This window comes from Macrobrachium nipponense, chromosome 14, assembly GCF_015104395.2.
Source record: "Macrobrachium nipponense isolate FS-2020 chromosome 14, ASM1510439v2, whole genome shotgun sequence".
Classification (NCBI taxonomy): Eukaryota; Metazoa; Arthropoda; class Malacostraca; order Decapoda; family Palaemonidae; genus Macrobrachium; species Macrobrachium nipponense.
The window spans coordinates 32,798,781-32,818,949 of NC_087207.1; positions in this window are offsets into that span (position 1 = coordinate 32,798,781).

Consider the following 20,169-nt stretch of genomic DNA (forward strand, 5'->3'; position numbering starts at 1 on the left):
AGTAGGGGATGCGAGGCAGATGATTGTCAGGTGCAGGTTCCTCCGTCCAAAATAAGACAAAATTGAAATAATGATAGCCTGTTTTGACAGCTCTTGTTTCTTTCGGGATTGCACTCAATTGGTGTCATGGGTAAAGCAACTGCGCTCTCTCTCTCACTCTCTCTTTCTCTCTCTCTCTCTCTCTCTCTCTCTCTCTCTCTCTCTCTTTCTTTCTTTCTTCTTGCTTTAACAGAGTATATATATAATATATATATATATATATATATATATATATATATATATATATATATATATAAAAACTGATCACGAAAGTTTGGGAAACGGTGAGGATTTTCATAAATAAAGGTAGTAAGCCACGAAGGAAAAAATAAACAACGGAGTTTCTGGCAAAGATACTTTCGACTGAGTAAAGGGACGTTCAGTTTGAAAGAAAATCTTTTGCAACGGAAACAAACCCCGTTGTTTATTATTCCCTTCGTGGCTTTATCTATATATATATATATATATATATATATATATATATATATATATAAAACTGAATCACGAAAAGTTTGGAACGTGAAGATTCCATAAATAAAGGTATAAAGCCACGAAGGAAAAATAAACAACGGAGTTTCTGCAAGATCTTTCGACTGAGTAAAGGACGTTCAGTTGAAAGATCTTGCAGAAAACCCCGTTGTTTATTATTCCTTCGTGGCTTTTTATCTTTATATATCTATATATATATAATAATATATATATATATATAATATATATATATGTATGTATGTATGTTTGTGTAATTGAATCACGAAAATATGGAACTTGATGAATATATATATATATATATATATAATATATATATATATATATATATATATATATATATAATATAGACAAAATTCATGAAAGTATGTGATACAATGGAGTACCGCTGCGAGGCCTTTCGACTTTCGTCCTTTACCGAGCAGACTGAAAAAATATGATAATAAGTTTACAAAGAAAGCTCGTATAAATGACAGATTGGGATTATAAAGGCAAATATTCATCTGGAATCCAACACAGCTGAAGAATTAGTAGACCTACCCAAAACAGGGGTACAGTTCAAGAGGTTTACAAAGTGTTAAGCCCAACTGCTCGGAAGCAACGACAAGACAATTAAAAGATTTTACAGGCTGGTGACCGGCCACCAAAATGTGTTATAAAAGCACTATTCAATAAATCCCATTTTGGAAAACAATAACATTTGCAAGTGACTGAATTCCTCATTGGACGAGTGTGTTATGTGTTCGCCTACCGACTTGGAACCATGAGTTCGCTCCCCGCTCTGCCAACGTGGAATCGGCAGGAATTTATTTCTGGTGATTAAGAATTCATTTCTCGATAAATGTGGTTCGGTTCCCACAATAAACTGTAGGTCCTGTTGCTATGTAACCAATTGGTAACTAGCCACTTAAAAAAAATATTTAATCCTTCGGGCCAGCCCTGGGAGAGCTGTTATTCAGGTCAGTAATCGGGTTAAACTAAGATATACTTTTTTTGTAAAGTGAACATTTTCAGCCTAAAATATATAAACATACAGATACAAAGAAAATATCTATAAGGTAACTAATTTGTAGGTTAGGTCAGTGATTTTATCTTTAAGGTCATTCTTAAACATTTTACTACTAAAAAAAATATACTTAAAGATAGAAAATAACTAATAGGTCAGTTGTCAGTCAAATTTCCCTCTTTACCTTACTTGTACGGATTAGTAAAACCACAAAAAGAAAATAATTTTATGCAGCTTATTATCATTACTCCTGGCTCAGTATCCTTTAAGCTTTCGAAATATATTACCAAGCCTTTGTCCGCGTTACTTGTAACTATCTCCGATTTCACATATATAATTCTCTAGATTTAGTAAAACTAAACAAAATCACTTTTTGTCCCACTGATAGATTCGATAGTTTTATGTTTGTTCTCTTTTTACTAAAGTTCCTATAGATTCTATTTTTAGAGTATCTTAGTAACGAACTAAAGCAGCATGAATTACCTCTAACTGTAAGTCATATTATTTCATTCACTAGGTAGTACATTGGTTATTGTAAGTTTATATTCAATGGTGAATTTTATCAACAAATATTTGGTATGGCAATGTGCAACCCTTTATCCACTCCTCTCAAACTTTTATATGAAATTCTTTGAAAATTGCTATTTATCTAATATCGTTTATATTCCTTTAAAGTGGTATAGATATGTTGAGGATATTTTAACTGTTTTGCCTGCTGGTATTGATGTAAATGATTTACTCTCTAATTTGAATAACCAGGTACCATCAATTAAGTTTACTTTGGAATTATAAAAAGACAATTGCTCCCTTTCTTAGATGTTTTGATACATAGAGAAACCATTTCAATACAAATTCAGTATTTATAGGAAACCAACCAACAACTTAATTGATGTTCATTTTTTATTCAGGCCACCATCTGAATATCAAAATACTAATATTTTTTTCTTTGTGTTTTTTATGAACATTGTGCAATGCTAGTCCCCAATATTCGAATCAAGAAATCGAATACATAAGAAAAATAGGGACGGATTTATGTTTTCCTTCACATATATTAGATATTTGCTTTAGTAAAGCCCACAAAAAGTGTATAATCAAAGTTACTCTGAGAAAGAAATTTATTTTACCGGTTTTGAAACCATAAAATCAACGTTAATATCTTTTAATATCAATCTTGTTTTTTCCTATCATAACACACTAAGAGCAATGCTAATAAAAATGGGGCAAAGGAAAGTATCAACCTAATATATAAAATTCCATTTTTGGACTGCCCCTCTTTTTATATCGGCCAAACTAGCAAGGATTTAGAAGTAAGGATTAACAACATAAGTATTCTGTCAAAACTGGGGAAACGTCCAATGCAATATTCATTCATTTAAGTGAAAACTCTCACAGGATAATTTGGACTGGCTAGATCGAAAGATTTCTTTTCACGAAATCTTAGAATCCGCCATTATACACTTACTTCCAATTGTAATTTTAACCTCAGCTCTGGCTTGTATTATTTGCTTAAGAATAACCTTAACGATAAAATCACTGGTTAAATCACAAATTAGTTACCTTATAGATAATTTCTGTGTATCTGTATTTTTAGTATATTTTTTGTGAAAATGCTCACTTTGCAAAGATTTTTATTGTTTACCAAAATGAGATTTATTGAATTATACTTTTATAACCTTTTTTGATGGTCAGTCACCTCCCTGTATAATCTTTTAGCTAATTGTCTTGTCCCTGCTTCTGAGCAGTTGGACTTAATCCTCTGTAAACCTCATTAATTGTACCCCTGTTTTGGGTAGGTCTACTAATTCTTTAGCTGTGTTGGATTCCAGATTCATAGTTTCCTTTATAATCCCAATCTGTCATTTTATACGATCTTTCTTTGCAAACTTATTTTCATATTTATATCAGTTTTCTTGGAGAAGCACGAGAAGTCGAAAGGCTTCACAGTGGTACTCTATTTTTTCACTTTCCTTCGTGGATTTTTCTCTTATTTATGTGTATGTATATGCATACTGTATGTATATAATTATATACACAAATATATAAAAGTATATATATGTTATGTATTTATGTGTATATATACGTACACACGTGTGTATATAAGTACACACACGTATATATATATATATATATATATATATATATATATATATATATATATATATATATATATATATATATATATTTATAGTGTTTGTTTGTTGACCTCACCTGTTTTGGTTACGGCTTTCCCCGTAAATCTATTGGGTTCAAGGGACTTTTGTTTCCTCGGGTATTTACCTCTTTCAAAGGAACTGTTTGAATTGTATTTTTTTATCATTGATTATGCTAATTACTTTTGTTTTGTTTTTCAGTTACCCTATGTGGATGTCTTCAGTATTCATTCACACAAAGCGGTAAATCATTTCTCAATCGCAAAACACTTGGATAAAGAAAATAAATTCTCTGGAATGAGAAAACATGAATCCTTTGCTGACTATACAAGCAGCGTCCTCGCGTTACAAATGAAGATGATAACTTATACCAAAATAACTGCTCGTCCCTTTTTGTGAAACAATTCTCTGGAGAGTGTAAGAGAACCCGTCGAAATTCCCTTCGGGGAAAAAAAAAAGGGTGGAAGGAAAGCAAAACATTACAGCATTACAGGTCGTAATTAATCCAAATGAACTTCCTCTCTTTTGTGCGAGAAGGGATTTGTGCGCCCCTGCATTGCTCTCCCCGCTGCCCCCCCCCCCACCCCACTCCTCCCCCATTTTTTCTAAATTTACCGTTTTCAGCGACCCCGATCTATGCCATAAATTAGTCTTTAATTACTCTCATGCGAAGCAGCTTTTGATGGGTGGAATAATTAGGGATCGGGTAACCCAGGAGAGTGGAAATTTTTCCCGAGCGAATATCAGGCCACAGAACAGAAGAAGAAGAATTAGAAGAAGAAGAAGGAGATACGGTGGCTGGGGAAACTAATGAGTTATCAATAACGATAATCACAGGACCAACGCTCATTTAGGAGCGAATTTACGACCCGGGGGCTTCCCTGCTTCGACGCCGATTCAGGCGGCGGAAGTCCGTACGAACAACCGCCCCTGGTGGTAGCTAGCGGCGGGAGGATTGATTATCTGGCGCTTTCTCTGTCCTATGGGAAATCTGGGTACAAAGAAGAAAGCTCTCGGGAGGAGAGTGGAGGAAGTACCAGAGAAAAGGGGACGTGTGGAGGAGGATAGAAGGGAGGGAGTGAGGGGTGTTAGGTACAGGAGGGAGAAAGGAACACCTATTTTAGGCACTGCTCCACTTGACCCGAAGATGAACGGGGTCAGGGTTCAGGAGTGTAGAAAGAACCGTTATCAGACTGAAACAGAAGTAGGAATAATACAAGGAAAATATAATTAACTACTGTTACATTTACTGATGATGATATCATGCACAGTGTTAAGATGACGTGGTAATGATAAAAACGTTTTCATATTCTCCGATGAGTGTTCGTTTCGATAACAATTCCCCACTCTCTTTAAATGAGGTTTTGATGTGGAGGGCGTTATTAGTTCAGGTGGAATGTGAGTTTAAGTGTATTTGTATGTACACTTATTTATCAGTATCAATTCTTCAAAAAACAGACCAAAAATGGAATTTTACTCGAGAGGGGACTTCATAACTAGTTCGAACTTTTGTGTCTGCAGATTCATGGATTCATCAAATAGTTTCAAATAAACAAGATAGAAAATACAAGTGCCCTCAGCTCATAAGAGATTGCCAAAATTAAATCCATCTGAATAGTTTGAGGACCTGTAAATAGAGTTAAAATTTTCTTGAATGTTTCATTCATTTTTTATTCACATTAAGAGTGTTCTGATATGAGTCAAAATATTTGATAACAAAGAAATACTGCTGTAGAGAATATTTCAATTCAAATTGACAATGGTTATGCAATCTAAGAAATCTGTTCAAGAAAGCCAAGGAAAAATTCTTAAGTTGCATAATTGCTATGCACCCAAGCCCTTCTCCTTGAGAACTTGTTCTTTAAGCAGTGAAGTACCTCTTGACAGCCGTTTAGGAAACGGTTATATGCTTGTCACTGACTTTTAAGTCCGAGATAACAATAGCCCTAAGCACGGAACTAGACTCAATCGTATTGACTGTAATGTTGTAGTTGGTCTGGTTATAAGCTTCAGAACTTGACGGTTATGAGGCTGTGTTTTTATTTCGTAGACAGTTTTCATATTATCCGAAAGGAAACGTTGTTGTTGTTGTTGTGTAAGCCAAGCTGTATTACGTCGACTAATTTTCCACCTTTTCCGATTTGAGTTGTTGAGTCGTGTCGAGCTTCTCAAGTCCAACGTTGGTGTAAAAACCTTTAGGTGAGCAGTCTCACATGAGTCTCGTGTCACAGTTTATTGATTATATCTCATTTTTCTTTTTTTATTTATCTGATTTTTTGTTTGGTGTTTCTATTCTATAGCTCCCTCTTTATTAGTGTATATTTATCTTTTTCCACACATGCCTAATCCTTTTCATTCAATCATTTTCTTTTTCCAACTAGGATTGCAGCTTGGATAATAATAATGATAATAATCTTTACCAAGGACGAAATTTTTTGGTTGGCTGACAGATTTAACATTAACTCGTCTAGTGTCGCAACAATTGAAGTCATCGACACCGAAAAATGCGTTGGTGAGAATTAAACTTTCTAAAAATTGCTTTTCTGCAAATGGAAATTTGGACGTCAACAGATGGACCAGTTCTTGTTGCTGCAGTACGTTCTCCATTACGCCAAGTAGAGATCTGGAATGGATGCCTTTTGGTGTCATTAAAAGAGGTATGAAGCCAAGCTCTGGTAAATGAAAGATCTCGCTGATTACCTCACATTCATACCACTCCTCTCATTCCGAGATTCATCGTCTATTTAGGCTGCATTCCGAGTCACGCTGGAACCTCAGAAGTTCTTGCTCGGGGCGGATGCTTTATTTTGAGAAGGCGGGCATTAAGTCTTGCTTAATAGGTTATGTATTATTTGTTAATATATTTGTTGATGTTTATCCTTTTTCCTTTGTTGTTTTTATTTCTTTGTTTGTCTTTTCTTCTCAGTTTCATATTTCTGTACTAGGCTGCTTTCCCTACTGGGGACTTTGAGCCTATAGCATTCTGCTTTTCCATCTTAGGTTGTAATGATAATATTAATAATATAGTAGCAGTAATAATAATAATAATAATAATAATAATAATGATAAATATATCAATAATGGAATAATTAAATAACAATATCAAAAATAATACCTGGAGTTACTTTCTTGTCACGATTCAGTTTTCGCTGCACTCAAAACCATCTCAAGAAAGGGGGTAAATTCTTGCAGGTTTTCTATCTCCACTCAGATTATATTCATTTTATCTCCTTCAGATCATTTGTTGTACGACTGTTAAAACATTGATCCCTTGACCGGATGTTGATGACGCCCAAACGGTTTCACGTTTTAAAAGGAACTACTCGTTGTGGTGAATTTCTTTTTCATAGCAGCATTTTAGTTTTCTTTAAAAAAAAAAAACAATGAGATTGCTTTTTGTCTGTCATCCGCCCTCAGATCTTAAAAGCTACTGAGGCTAGAGGGCTGCAAATTGGTATGTTGATCCTCCACCCACCAAGCATCAAACATACCAAATTGCAGCTCTCTAGCCTAGGTAGTTTTCATTTTATTCAAGGGTGAATTTAGTCATGCCAGTGCGTTTGGCAGCTCTGTAGGCGCCAAAAACACAGGCCATCACCAGGCTGTGGCTGAAAGCTTCATGGGCTACGGCTGAGAGTTTCATTGGCCATGGCTGAGAGTTTTATACAACACTATACGCTGTAAAGAAAACGCGATTGTGCCAAAGAAACTTGGACGTATTTTTTACTTGTTTTATTTGGAACACATCGGGAGAAAGTGCTCTTGACCAACTCCACTAAGACTGACTTTATTAAAGGCTGTAACAAAAGTGTCTTCAGAGCCCTTGCTTGTGGAGTAAGTGCGTTGTTCTCAATCTCTCTTATTCTAGTGTCGGTGATCATAACACATTGTAGCAGCATGTTCGAACACTTCCGAGTTCGAGTGTCTTGCCGATGCCGCAGTCATCACAAAGCATCGGTATCTCGTTCGAATAATCCGTTATTCTGTTATGGAAATTTATTTATTTGTTTGTTTATTTGGTAAAGCAGCAAAGTCATAAGGCCGCCTCATCTCAAACAACAAGCGAGTCAGGACAACAAGGGCGTTTCTTTTAGCTAAATAATGAAAAATAGCAAAATACAAGCAAAAGATAAAGTGGCAATTTGTGTAAAATCATCGTCTCTCTCTCTTACCCGGGCCTGACTTTTTTTTCTTTTTTTTTTTTTGATACTATTTAGGAAACTTGCAAGAGACTCAATTAATGACACTTACTCTGCAAGTTTTGGCCTGATTAGAGAGAGAGAGAGAGAGAGAGAGAGAGAGAGAGAGAGAGAGCATCATCGGTGCATTGACCATCCATTCAACCTGAATCTCAAAAGCCCCACTCCTCGGTTTACCCTCGAGTATCGTTAATAGCTGTGTGGAGCCTCTTGGTAACGTTGGCCGTCGGGAATCTTTTAGTTTTCTGTAAAACAAAACTATTGATGTGGCTTTGTCCGTCCGTCCGTACATTTTCTGTCTGCACTTTTTCTCTCCGCCCTCAGATCTTAAAAACTACTGAGGCCAGAGTGCTGCAAATTGCTATGTTGATCATCCTTTCGCCAATCATCAAACATACAAAACTGCAGCCCTCTCTAGTCTCAGCAATTTTATTGTATTTAAGGTTAAATTTACCCATATTCGTGCGTTTGGCGGGCCACGGCTGAAAGTTTTATGGCCGTGGCTTATTCAGCTATACAGAAATCTCGATTGCTCCGAACAAATTTCTGATTTTTTTTAAGGCCTTGTGGAACTGGCTGATTCCAGCGGACTAAGAACTCGCCTTAATTACTGCTGATGCAAGCTATGCGGAACTCGGTGATATATGAGGTGGTGGTTACGGTTGATTAGAGCGGCGACGAAAAAAGAAAAAAAAACACGAGACATTTGAACGAATCTTTAAGATTTCTGGATGGAAAGAAAAGAAACACAGCTGATAATAATGAAGTGAACAACGCAATACAATGTGCAACGAATTATAGGTCCTTGGAGGGATGAGAAGAAATAAGAACAAAATTAAAACCGAAAACAGCCAGACATCTTTTGGGGCGAAGAGACGAAAACAAGAACAAAAAAATACAACAAAACGCCGTGAAAATGTAGCAAAAGATCTTGGGTTCTGTGAGAAGGAAGATGCTGGAGAGAGAGAGAGAGAGAGAGAGAGAGAGAGAGAGAGAGAGAGAGAGGATGACCCAGCATCCACCAGAGGTGGCCATCACCTCAAGATCTGTCGCTTCATTTAAGTCCATTAACTTCCCAAACAATACGGGAATGCAGTGCTCTCTCTCTCTCTCTCTCTCTCTCTCTCTCTCTCTCTCTTCTCTTCTCTATATATTTTTCGGTAGCAAATACTGTCATCGTTTTTTTTTATTCGATATCGTATTTCCATTGTAATCCTTTGTTAACACGTAAAATGATTTATTTTTTATGTTGTTATATGTAAGTTTCCTTTGAAATAATTCCTACTCAGATGTCGTATAAAGATAAAGATATTGTTAGTTAAGTTCTTCTTCTTCTTCTTCTTCTTCTTCTTCTTCTTCTTCTTCTTCTTCTTCTTCTTTATCATAAATATTATTACCATTGGTGAAATGTTTACATAAAATCACAATATAAAATGCTTATAAACATTGTGTATCATGGTTTAATTAGAAACGGGGGAAAAGGATGCCTTTTTGTTTGATTTGGATTCCTCAATCTACAACATTTAATCATTTTTTTATACTTGAACCATTCACTTTTTTCGCGAAATTAACCTTATCTGTCTCAGTCCTTGTAAAAAAAAGAACAAATACGGGAAAGGAAAATGCCAAAGCTCTGTCGTAGAAGGAAAGAAATTTGTTTTATGAGAACAAATTCATAAACTTGTGGTCCTTGCATTGCTTGTATTCGTTCTTTCTGGTCTCCTTCTCCAGAGCTGTCCGACTTTTTGAATTTTGTAACGTTGTGCTGCTCTGACTTGTGACTCATTTGAAAGCAAGTGCTACTTACAACGCTTACAAGAATCTGTACGTACCACTCGACGGTCTCTTCAAGAACCTTCATAAAAATGGTAACTGAAAATTCGTATCTTTCCTAGATAGTGACCCCAATGGTTTTCGAGGGTCGTTATCTAGGACTAATATTTCTTGAGAGTCATTATCTTTATGATATTTAGTCTTTTGTTTATGTTTTTAGTCATCCCCAACCGGCTTGTGCTAAATATGTCGCAAAGGTGGAGACATACCGGGCTAAAACTCTCGGGGGTCACTATCAAAGAAAGATCCGAGAATTCTGCTTCGGTTTTATTATCCTGGTCGAAATTGGTAACCTTTTAAAGACCAGAGTCTTATGTTGTATGAAAACAGTTATTATCTCCTTCCAATTAATGCAACTGTCATGAAGCATGTATGTGCGTCAGACACATTATCTTAAACCTGTGCCAGTGCTTATGGAAAAAAGTTTGTCTATAAAAGTTGTGGAAGCCAGTTTTTAGTTTTCTGTGAAAGAAAACTATTGAGATGGCTTTGTCTCTCCGTCCGTACTTTTTCTGTCTGCCTTCAGTTCTTAAAAACTACTGAGGTTAGAGGGCTGCAAATTTGTATGTTGATTATCCACCCTCCAATCATAAAACATACCGAATTGTAGCCCTCTAGCTTCAGTAGTTTTGATTTTATTTCAGGATAAAGCTATCCGTAACCTTGCGTCTGGCAACGATATAGGACAGACCGCCAGGCAGTGGTTAAAGTTTCATGGGCCGCGACTCATACAGCATTATGTCGAGACCACAGAAAGATATATCTAGTTTTGGTGGCCTTGATTATACCCTGGACATAAAACTCGATTGATTAATACGCTGTACAGAAAACTCGATTGCACCGAAGAAACTACGGCGCATTTCTTACTTGTGTGTAAATGTTCTTGAGTTGTATAAGATTATCTGCAGATCTTTGAAGTGAGGCTTTGCTGTTCAGATAAGTCAGTCTTGTAGTTTAAGAAGTTTCCTCCCGGGGGGCTGCTGGGGTGAGGATATGAATTAGCCTCTTTCCAGAATATATGGGGAAGAATGATTAACAGTGGAAGCAATGTCTTTAGTTTATTATAGAACCTCTTTCATATATAGATGATTTTCATTATGTTTTTAAAACATAGTTATGTAACACGGCCTTGCAATTTGAACAAAAGTATTACGTTACCTGCTTGTAAATTATGTGAACATGATATTTCTGAAAATTATCAATTTCTAGATTGCTAATTTGTTACATTGTGATGCATATGTTTTTAGCAAGTGTTTATCAGCAGCAAGTACCAAAACAATGAATCAGTTGCTTACTGTATAAGCCCTACCCAGCCAACTATGAAATCGTGTCAAAATTTCATTTCAAGTTAATGGAGTGGTATGACTCAGAAGATTGTTGCAATGAATTCACATCCCTTGGATGGACACTAATAATGTCAGCGGTACTTATAAGATTAAGTTCCGTAATTGTTGTTTTATGATTTTATACATATAGATTAGATCCAGATGCTGTTTTACAAGTATTCGTTATATGACGTTGATACTTTCTATCTACGCATTATGCTGTGTTAATTAAAAAGGGAATATCAGTTTTATGCTTTAAATTTTTCAGTGTAAAGATGATAACATAACTCATAAAGAAAGGACACTGGATAACCCTGACACGTGAGAGTTATTGCTCTATAAAAGAAATCCATCAGAGAACTGTGCAAGAGAGAATGCTTTGGCAAGCAAATAATGGACGTTCATAAAGATAAAGATGGATGGCGAGACTTGAGAAGCAGTCCCATTTTTACTGTCATAATAAACTGGATATTAAGTTCTATCTTTGTTGCGATGGTGGTTTGTACGACTAATGATGAGATACGAACATTCGGTCTCTCTCTCTCTCTCTCTCTCTCTCTCTCTCTCTCTCTCTCTCTCTCTCTCTCTCTCTCTCTCTCTAATCTATATGACCTTGACCAGTACAAACTCATCTTCATCAATAACAGGATATTTTTTATGGTATTGCAGTATTTTGTTGTTTAACTTTTGTTTGTAACGTACTGGCATACCACGTGAACAATGTTGGGTCAATCTTTCTTCCAAATATTGCAGGATTGATGCATAGATATATAAAGCTTCTCATGAAACCTGAAATATATATATTTATGTGCTGTTGTCTATTATGAGATTCACCATCCTCGTAAGTATCATTTTTTATCTCTTGCCTTCGGGAATGTAAATCGTCTTCTCACCTTAAACTGAAGAGTCATTTCTGTTTTTTCTGAAAAGCATTTTCCTCCTCCTTAGAACGAAGGTCCGTCTGAGGAGACTTTTCTTCTTTGGGCAAAAAGCTTTTCCGTCCTGCTCAGAACTAAAGTTAAAGTGAGACCTTTTTTTGCTTTTGAAAATCACTGTCTTCTTCTTGGCTGAGTCTTCACTTCACACGTGGCATGTGTTTTCTCGAAAGGCCAAACAAATGCGACTGGGCGAGGACTGCAATAGCTGAACCTCCAATGAATGACCAAGATGAAACATTAATTTTTTTTATCTTTCCCCTTCCCTCAACTCCTCTTCCTCCTCTTCCACCACCACCACCACCACCACCACCACCACCTCCTCCTCCTCCTCCTCCTCCTCCTCCTCCTCTCTTCTTCTTCTTCTTCTTCTTCTAACACACTGAATTTAATATATCCCTTGATAATCTACCCTCCTCCTCCAACCCCCTCTCCCAACCGCTTCCCTTGTCTACCCTCAACCAAGTGTTCGCGGTCGTAAAAGATTTCATTAGCAGGACTTCGCTAATACCTTCGCTTTCATAAGAGACGTCGTTGTTACGAGAGGAGCGGACGATGCTTAAGGAGTCATTACTCCTTTTTAATTTAATCGATGCAGTGTTGAGGCTGTCATCGCGCTGTCTCAATGAGTACTTGTCTATGCGCAGCTCGCCGTATTCCCGTCCCTTCAGCTGTTCGGTGAAATGAGCACCAGGGACGATGGCTAGTAAAATGCAGCCATGATCTTTAATTTGCTCTTCGGCTGGGGGGTGGGGGGGGGGTGGTTAGTTCTGGGTTCAGCTGGTTTTTTTTTTTTTTTTTTTTGCCAGGTTTAGGTCTTGTTTGGCTTGCTCTTTTGGGCGGGCGTGAGGGACAATAAGGGTTTGTTTAACATTTTTTAAATTTTTCATTTGTGCAATGCTGATATTGGGCAGGGTGACATATCTATGGCGCATCATCAGAACATGGATAACAATACTTGGTGAGCAATGGCACTGAAAACGATGGCAGAAATTCTCAGCTGGAGTAGCAATAATGGAAAATGGACCAGTATCTCAGTTTCTAGTCGTGTTTGCTCAGAGTATGTTATGACCTAAGTTTCTTACCATCTAGTAACGGGTGTCTTAGCCATACTGTATCCCAACCTAACTTCATAGCCGTCAAAGCAGTCTGAGGCTGAAACATGACTTGCTCCCTGGATCCCGGGAAAAGTAAACCTCCACTTTGAGTGGTCTAGACAAAAGGCTAAAGGCCCCCCATACACTGAACGATTGTCGTTGACGACCCACACACACACTATTCATACAGTATGAACGATCTCCGCACAGATTTCAGTCTGAACAAGGATTTGGTCTCGAGAAGACATGGCATCATCTCAATAAGAGACGCTCCCGATAACGTTATATCGGAAGACAAACCCATACATTGAACGATCAGTGTATGCCAGACAAAAGTCGCAGGCCAGCAACCTGGTCGTGACAGATACCCGCTGAGATCGTTCAGACACGAAGCTCCACCCACTTTTGCATTCAGACAAGCCCATACACAGTGTTGTTGCGAACGATACAGACAGCCGCTCAGACAATCGTTCAGACAATCGTTCAATGTATGGGGGCCTTAACGATCCCTTGATTCTACAGGCAACCGAAGAACAACAATATTCCAGAAAGTGTATTCAGATACCGTACACTTCCACGGAGCAGGGCTAGGAGTAGTCAACCGCCCGCTCCTACCTCAAGAAACAGGTGCACTGTCACCAAACGTTAAATTCCTATCTTTCCCCAAACCCAATCCCCTGTTGACGGTAACGAGGCCCGCTTTTGATAAAATTCTCATGAAAAATCCACAAATGTCTATTTTGTAGCCCTGTTAACAAATAAACCCAACCTACAACATTACTTCACTGGAGGAAAGTAACACAGTGAGGTCAATGGGTTGGTCTACATTTACCTTACCTTCCACACTGCAAATGTTAGCTGCCTTTCAGTTATATCACAGACATTTATGTGCTTATGAATTTAAATTCACTGAGTCATTTCGATCAAACCTCTAGAGGCAATATGTCATTTATACAAAACTCCTGGGCTACTTTAAATTACCCCCAGAGCCTGTAGATAGCAGCATCCTAAAAAGAAGTCTGGAAATGAGAATCACCCTGAATAACTTCAAGGATTATTCAGAAATTCTTCTTTTTCATTGATCATATTTGGTCTTGGACCTTAGCATGAAGGTAACTGATGATTTATCAAGGTGAAAAGGCCATATTTATAGTAATATCTATGCATGGTCTTATCATATCTTGAATTTTGCTACATTTTGTGTAGTAGTTGTATTTTCAAGTGTTTAGTCTCACTTTTTTTTCACACTTTGTGCTTGTATACTTTTTTTTCCAGACTTTGTGCTTGTTTTCGTTTTGTGTGGAGGGACAAACATTTGTACCTTGAAAATGTAATTAGAATTCGCGTGACTTTTTTATTCATTATTATCATCATTTTTGTTGTTGTTATTGTTGAAATTATCGCTACCGACCCGCAATTCCTGCGTACCATTCTTCGAGTAGTATCCTTATCTCCCTTTCTACCCATTCGCCCCCTACCCACCACACCCGACACCCCAGGCTCATCGACCCCGATCTCCACCGCCCTTCCCAGCATCCTGTAATACAGATGAACATCTCTTTTTAGTTTATCAGCTGTCAGTCGAAACACCGCTTGCAGGAGGATATCGCTTCTAATTCCCTATCTGAGTAGCTGTTATGTTCGGTGTCATGTTCGCCTGTAAGGACGAATAGGTTACCAGTAAACTTAATGAAGGCGGAGGGGCTCTGCACGGACGGGATTTAACAGGACATTGCTTTGTTTCGGCGCGCCGGGGCTACAAGTGACTGCGGCGTTACATGTTTATTACTTACAGTTCCTCGTTAGTTTTTTTTTGCTGTCCCCTCGAATTATTTATGGGGATGCGACGGCACACGCATTGGAGCGTAATATAATTTAGATTTATCATTTCGGACCATTAACATCTCCAGTTTATATGCAGAGTTTGCTTATTGTTCGTTGCAGTATTTTGATACTATTTATTCATTAGTTTTTCTGTTTATCTGCTGCAAATATTGCATACTTCCAATGGATTAAAATATAATTTGATCTGTGTAACTAAGGTTTGTTTATGATACGAACAGTGGGGTAACTGTATGCCATTTTCTATTCTTCTTAAGTTATCTTAAGAGCTTCTCGTGCTGTTAATATCTGTGAATGATGTTGCCTTTGTTTTGTAAAGCCTTTGGACCGACAACTCTTATCACTTGAGAGAGCTAGAGAAAGAGGATGGGACAGACAGACAGACAGACAGACAGACAGACAGACAAGCCATGTTACTGGGCATTGAATGAATCCTCATAGTTTCAGCAGACTAGGATGCTCGAATAAAAAGAATAAATAAAAAAGTACAAAATGCGCAGTTTCGTCGGCGCAATCGAGTTTTCTGTCCGGTGGGGGCCTCAGCTACGGCCCATAAAATTCTCAGCTGCAGCCCATGAAACTCAGCCACTGTCCGATGGTGGCCTGTGTTATTAGTGCCTATAGCGCTACCAAAAGTACAATTATGACTAACTTTAACCTTAAATAACATAAAATAAATACTGAGGATAGAGGGCTGCAATTTGGTGCGTTTGATGATTGGATGGTGGATGATCAACATACCAATTTGCAGCCCTCTAGCCTCAGTAGTTTTTAAGATGTTAGGGTGGACGGACAGACAAAGCCGGTACAATAGTCTTCTTTTACAGAAAACTAAAAACTGAACAAATGAAAGGATGGAAGTTAGAAATGAATAACTACATGAATAAATCAAATGAACAGGAAATATTTAGATATTCATTCAACGAAACAAGATGGAATGAAAACTAAGGCTTTCATTGTAGATGATTTCTGTCGATGACGTCACAGGATGTTTTAGGGAATATTCTCTAAACCGAAAGAGAAGACAGGTGTGGTTTATGTTCCTTTGCAGATAGTGATCATTTCTGCTGTTTAATATGGAATTTGCATCAATACATTTATAGTTCTCATAATTAACAGCCAATAAACTCCACCTTTAACTTTCCCAAAAACCTTTGGCACTAAAATGCAGAGCAATAATTTACTTGATATATGAACGATATAATTGCAAAATGAGTTCAATATTTTCTTTATTTTTAAAGGGGTTGCTAAAATAAAAGACAGGAAGTTTTAATTGCTTAATAATGATTATTGATCCGTCTTTTAACTGAATAAATCTAAATCTTAGGGCTAATCATTATCTTCAATGCTGATTCTGACGATGGAAATCTTGATTCTAATACACAAACATGAACACTCGTAAGTACACATACACATAATAAAGTACATATTCATACGAATATAAATACACTCAGGTACACATAATACATTCGCACATGCAAACCACAAACATTCAAAATTAGAGAAGAACGAATATAAGAATTCCCATAAGAGCGCACAGACCCTTAGTGGGGTAGTGCCGTCAGTGCACCCCTATGTGGTACACTGTAGGCATTACTTAAGGTTCTTTGAAATGTGCCTTCGGCCCCTAGCTGCCACCCCTTTCATTACTTTTACTGTACCTCCTTTCATATTCTCTTTCTTCCATCGTACTTTTCATCCTCTCCTAACAATTGATTTATAGTGCAACTGCTGTAAGGTTTTCCTCCCGTTGTACCTTTCAAACCTTTTACTTTCAATTTCCCTTTCAGGGCTGAATGACCTCATAGGTCCCATTGCTTGGCCTTTGGCCTAAATACTCTATTCAATAAGCGTAAACAGACACTGCAATGGATCCTCAGTACGACCTCGCAGGAATAAAAAAAATGCACAAATACCCTTATACACAGGCATGCATTCAAAAATACATATGCCAATGCACATACATACGCACTCACATACACATACACACAAACAAACGCGCCTCAGTGGCGTGATCGGTATGGTCTTGGCCTGCCACTTCGGTGGCTGTTAAGTCGATTCTGAAGGTGTAAGAGGTGTGTATTTCTGGTGAAAGAAGTTCACTCTCGACGTGGTTCGGAAGTCACGTAAAGCCGTTGGTCCCGTTGCTGAATAACCACTGGTTCCTTGCAACGTAAAAACACCATACAAATAAACACACACAAACAAACACCAGAGCATACGTGTGTTCCACCTAGAAGCGGACGAGAGAGGGTGATTAGAGATTGGCCAAGGTGGGTCTTGTCGGTTTAGTGAGCAAGTTGAACAGGGTGTACTCCTACAAACCTCAGAGAGAGAGAGAGAGAGAGAGAGAGAGAGTTTTCAATAACAAAAACGGTTTGGTGTGTCACTCCTGCTTCTTTTGGTCCTCATAGGTGGTCATCAAAGAAAATGATGGGGTTATGCGAGGTTTTTAATCTCTCTCTGCTTATTTCAGCTTTACAGTATGATATTTTCGATCGGTGTTTTGTAATTAGAATGAAAAAGGTCAACATAAAAGATTGCATATTTGTACGAGAATGCGAACGGGTCCATGTGTGTGTGTTTACATGCACACACATATATATGTGTGTATGTATGTATACACATGTGTATATATATATATATATAATATATATATATATATATATATATATATATATATATATATATATATATGTATATATATATTATATATATATCTTATATATATAGTATATATAGTATATATATATATATATATATATATATATATATATATATATATATATATACATATATATACATATATGTGAATATATATATATATATATATATATATATATATATATATGGTATATATATATATATATATATATATATTATATATGAATCTAAATAACCACATAGTGATATTGTCGTTCTTTTCCATCTCTGTATCCATTCCTGTCTCTTGTTTGTTTTCTGTAACTAAGAATATATTCCAAAAAAAAAACACCACTCTTTTTCTAAATTAAACCCTTGGAAATGGTATCAACAATAAGTGCACCACTTTTATTATTGTAATTCAAATATATTTCGAAAATAAAGTCAAGAAAGCATGCGGAAGTGAGAGAAAAGATTAAGAGAGGAAGACTCGATGTAAAATAAAAAGATAGAAAAAATATCGAGCTCTTTAACAAGAGTGCTCGCTTGACCGGTCAGATCGCCTTGGTAATCATAGTGAGTGGTCAGTTGGCAATAATGATTTCTGACGTCGCTCTGGTAACACTGCAAAAAATACGTTCCACAAACGCTCCTGTTACGTCGTTCTTTTCTATCGTTCGCCTTCTCTCTCTCTCTCTCTCTCTCTCTCTCTCTCTCTCTCTCTCTCTCTCTCGTTTTTTTCACTATTCGATTATCGAGAAGGATCCAGGCGCTGGAAAGGTAGGTGTCCGTTTTCTTTTCCCCCGGATTATCTGGAATACTGTTATTCCCGTAAATGGTGCTGTTACATGTACTACTATGAGATTCAGGGCCTCTGTAACACGGTTTTTTCGCAATAACTTTTTATCTATGCATTTCATAAATATAACGCTTATTCAGAATACATATATATCAAACACATGAAATTTTGAGTGATATTCTGCACTACGTAGGTTGAATAAATTTTGGTACTTATAATGTAAAAGTGACCTTTTTTGAAGACGGGCCAACTTACTCAGAGAAAAGGTTTCGAACGCACTCGTTACGTAACTTATGACAGCATTTCTTCCCTCTTTCTCGATGGATGATTGGCTATACGTAACGAAGGCTAAACCTCTGGCAACAATGACATACAAATTAAAATCAAGCAAAGCAGTACACCTTTATTAACTCTGGAACCTCTCCACTGATAATTGTCATAATGAACAAACCAACAAAATATGTTAATAAATACAAAAACACTTCGATTATTAGTCTAACTCCCAAAATAAGTTTCCAAAGAAATTACAGTCTACTTTATAGGTCACAATCAGATTGACAAGATGTAAGGAATAGTTGGTAATTACGAAAACATAGTAAGACAAGCTTGATTTGATAACTGCTATATCAATGTAAGCAATTTTTATTTATTGGCTATCTACCTATTTACTGAAAAAAATTGCCGGTACCGTATATTGGCTTTAAAACCTTCACAATAGTTATCGTCAGAATGGTGACTTCATGAGGCTCCACCCACTTTCGCCTCGTTATAATTCAGGATTACACTGAAGGCTACCATGGACATTGTTGGATTAGAAAATTTAACTTCTGGCTATAAAAACTAATTTCTCGAGTAGTTGTAAGAAGTGCTAAATGATCCTCAAGGATCCCAACAGTTGGTCTAAACGTTTAATTCATGTATATTACTGCTATACTGTTGCGGCACTACTGCTACAGTAGTATTACTACGCTAGCACTGATACCTCGCCACATCTATGTATCGTTCCGCCATTCATAAAGTCTTTGGGTTTCAGAGCCGATGGCATTCTGTCTGGTGGATGGGCGGGGCAACATTTAGTCATAAGGTGTTGGTTTACCTTGCTACGTAATGAATGTTTTTCGACTCTTGGCTCGTAATCATTGGCCATGGCGTCGGCCAGTTCATTTTTACTCTACAAAAATCAAAACTATCGGGTTTAGGTTATTGATAGTGCTGACATAATTTGTGTGTGGTTGTAAAATATACATACATATGCCAACTTTCAGCTACATCCGATGCTTTGACAAGGAGCAAAGTCCAAAAAACCGTGTTACAGAGACCCTGAATCTCATAGTAGTGCGTTTTAAATATCTCATTTTTCACCTTCATCGTTCTTTAAATTGATTTGATGCCCATTCGCCTATGGTGTCATTTCGTGTTAGCTGTTTACGCAATTTGTAATATGCCTTGAAGGGGTGGCAACGCTTGAAGCCAATCTTTCTTTGCCAAGCAACTAAGAAACATATATGATAAGGTTACAGTGACAGGAAATTAATCTGACCATTGCTATCGTATACTGGAAAATAGTTATTAAACGTTGTCTATTGGCTTATATAAGTTATTTCAGCTTGCCCTGTTGGATGCAGACGTCACGGCGTCCAACTGCGCAGAAGTTACTTTAATTTCAACTGGTAGAGAAAGGAAGTGGCTTCAGGTTCAGTTGTTTCAGAATTGAAGTTACTAAGGCATCAACTTTTGGAAAACAGAAACAACTGCAACTTAGACTCTTGGAAAATTTAAAATGATATCAACTGTTACCTTACGAAAATATAAGGC